This window comes from Larus michahellis, chromosome 2, assembly GCF_964199755.1.
Source record: "Larus michahellis chromosome 2, bLarMic1.1, whole genome shotgun sequence".
Classification (NCBI taxonomy): domain Eukaryota; kingdom Metazoa; phylum Chordata; class Aves; order Charadriiformes; family Laridae; genus Larus; species Larus michahellis.
Window position 1 is genome coordinate 29,227,477 of NC_133897.1, and position 3,385 is coordinate 29,230,861.

General features: G+C 40.9%; 1 long non-coding RNA gene across 1 annotated transcript; it reads left to right on the top strand.

Annotated features, from left to right (window-relative positions):
* Nucleotides 1-1,392: 1,392 nt before the first annotated feature.
* Nucleotides 1,393-2,557, top strand: LOC141738240 (uncharacterized). The gene is made up of 3 exons (XR_012585343.1): nucleotides 1,393-1,616; nucleotides 2,050-2,128; nucleotides 2,406-2,557. It is a non-coding gene; the product is annotated as an uncharacterized LOC141738240 (long non-coding RNA).
* Nucleotides 2,558-3,385: the final 828 nt, after the last annotated feature.

The following is a 3,385-nucleotide window of genomic DNA, read 5'->3' on the forward strand; positions in this document are numbered from 1 at the left end:
TTACGGAGTAGCAAACCCTAAAATTCTTTAAACAATGTGGCACGCTCGTACATTTTATTCTTCTTACCAGGCTGCAAAATCCATTTAACGAGAGAATATTCTCCTGCTTTGGAGATGTAGAGACAGCACGTTTAGTTCCCTGTGGTGGTTGGGGCGTCCACTGTGTCACTCAACAGCATCCCATTTGGCTGGTAAAGGAATAGCGGTGACAAGCTCCAAAAAGTTCAGTGCTGTTTCTTGTGCCTAGGAAGAAAGATGGTGGTAAACAAGGCTTTATTTGTGAGAAAAAGTAAAGTAAGACAGTCAGGTAGAAGAAATCCAGAGGAGGACTCTCTGAAATAGGGACTGGAGTTCCTAAACCCTCATATTTGCCTTTGAAATCAGTATTGTCAAAATGTACCCATTTTAACACCAGCACAAACCCGACAGCTAGGGCACCGGTAGGGGCATTCACAGCAAATGCAGTTCAAAAAGAACAAAAAAAGCCAGATACAGGCTGAATCAAGAAATCTTAATGGAAAGATGTCAGGGACTCTACTATCAGACACTTATAGCTGTTTTAATGGATGATAACGGCTTCAAATCTACCTTGTTAAGGGGATGCTGCTCATTTAAAACGTAAAATGCCATACAAATCAAAGTACTATACAGCCCATTTGTGCTTTCCTAATATCCTTAGCAAGGTACTGCTCACATGAAATGGTGCCATTCCTTTCATTTATTGTATTTGGTATGATTAGCAATAAATATAACAATATAAATACATTCAAATTGCCAGTGGTATTTGCTTACTGTTTCTATCTTTCCCATTGAAGGTACTGTTACTGGACATACTTAACATAGAGCACCTAAGCTACCCTGAAAACATAATGTTTCCTCATAAATGGTTTTATGATGTAGCATGAGAGTGTTTTATAAATATGAAGAATTATTTTTATGATGTCCTTGCATTATTTAGCTATTATTATTGACATTTTACAGATAAAGACACTGGCAAGAGAAATTAAGGTAAAAACGCTAGAAGTGTCCATAACTTTTTTTTTTATCAGAATACTTAGCATTTTACACCATTTCATTAATTTAATGCACCATATCAATCAGCTTCAGCTTCACTTTGGTGTTCAGCAAACCCACAAATTTGGCCTCGGGTGTCCTCACTGATCGCCTAGAAATGGCATAAAGGGAAAACCTGCAAAAGCCCTCAGCTGCTCCTGTGAAAAGACTTGGGCTTAGTCCCAGCTGTACCAATTGTGGGTTTTTTTCCCCAGATGATGAACTGGGGCAAAGTGATGGAGATGGTGATTGAGCCAAGTGATTTAACTTGAAAAAGTAACGTAGGGCAGGGCTGCAGGCTGGAGAAAACTCACCTTCTCACAGGGTATGGTATGACAGGGTTGACTTAGCTAAAGGCAAGTGTTGAATGGAATTACCTGTACCAATGGAGAGAAGGAAAAACTTCAGACTGACTTAGGAGCCTGGAAGGAAGGAGGATTGGTGATTTTAGCTGCGAGTTGAATGTTTGCCTTCATGTTAAACCAAATGCCTAAGGAATACGTAATTCAAGTCCCAAGTGGTTGGCCTATTTTCCTGAAGAAGAGAAGAGGATGTATCAGCAGGTCTGATTCCAGATGAGATAAGATTTTGTTATAACAAAAGTAATGGTTAATGAGCAGGTTCTGGTTTAAGTGAGTTATTCAGTATCACAAAAAAGCTCCTGGCAGACAGGAAAAAAAGACAATTATCCAAAATGGTATTCAATTTTTTTAAGGGAAAATCTTACGGTTCTTATTCTGTAGTTTTCTGGCTTGTTCATTATGCAGTCCTTACTCACAGCGACAATCCCGTGCACTGAATGAAACACAATAATGAGCAGCATTTGACTGAAAAAGACAGCACTATAATACCTTTTTGCTGACATTTGATGCTAAACTTAATTCTGAATTTTTCCAGTTTGTGAGTATTCATAAATACTAATTTGACCTAGTATGGATAGTGTTTGACTCCAGAGGTCTAACATTCCTTTACTTGATGCCTTTTCCCCATCTCCAGGGAAACTAAGGCAGGAGGAAAGGAAACCTAACACTTGACCACATGTTTGGCCCTAAACTGGATGATCAGCAATGCGAAAGTAAGTCCGCAGTAGTGGGTTTCCTTTTGTTGTTGGAAGATAAGGTGAGCATGTAGAGACTTGAAAGTCATCATGAGTTGGAAGTGCTGTAAGTGGCACTGAATGGGGAGACAGAAGCTTTGCCTGCCTATACCTGCCCCGTTTTGGCTCCTTCTCTCCTTTATTCTCTGTGCCTGAATCCTGGCCCTCCTACCCCAGTCCCAAATACTTTCCTTCTTTTTTATAATTTTTTTTTTGATGTCTTGACCCATTTCTCACTCCTCTGCATTTCACCCAGACTTCTCGATTCCAACCTCTTCCCTCGCGAGTGTCAACAAAACCAGCAGTGGGGATAATGACTTCGTACCAGCAGCCCTGGAGAATTCAAGGGCACGATTGCAAGGCAAGTCCCAAGAAGCCTGTGGACAGAGAGTCCTCAGCTGATCTGAGGAGAACATATCTGTGCCATAGAACATTTGGGAGCTGTGAGAAGATGGAGTGTGGCTGATGAAGGCAGCGTCCAGCTGTCAAAAAAAACTTGTAGTAAAAATAATTCCATATATTTTGTTTTTCCCATGACTGGCTTGTTCTAGCTAGACTTTTTTTTAAAGGCAAAACAGGCCAAAACCTAAACCAACACCCTCACACCCTGAGATAGACATTTTCTTGGATATTTTGCCATTCCTGCTTCAGCAGAGCTACTCAGAGGCAGAAAGCAGCATTTCCCAGGGGGCCCTAACTACAGATGGCGCTCCTGTTCCTGCCTAGGGATGCTGCAAGCGCCCAGTGGCAACCTTATTTTAGACCCAGTTTTATCATTTGAGAGCTGCACCTTAGGTTGTTTGGGGTTGTTCTAGTCTTCAGCTGCAGCTAATGCTTTCTGGTCATCTCTTCCAGAATATTACTGGGATGCAAGTACTACTTCTTGTTCTTTCTCTCTTCCCAGATGTAATATTCACGATTGTATACTCATTACAAATAAATGAAATACAGGGAATGCATCCGAAGATATGTGATGATAAACGCTTCCTGTCTCATTACTATTTTGTGTTAGGTGACGTGTGAAAACCTCAGAGACAGTCACAAAGGACTTGTTTCTAAGTGGAATGGGCAAAAGGCAGCAAAGAAAACAGAGAGAGATACGGGAGAAATAAAAATAATGAAACAAGCAGGTAGATACACTGGGAGCAGAGGATTGATGGCCTAACGTCCAGGGAAGTGCCTAGAAACAAAAGATATGTCCAGATTTGAAGAGTCTTTCCTCTCTAAAACCTTCAC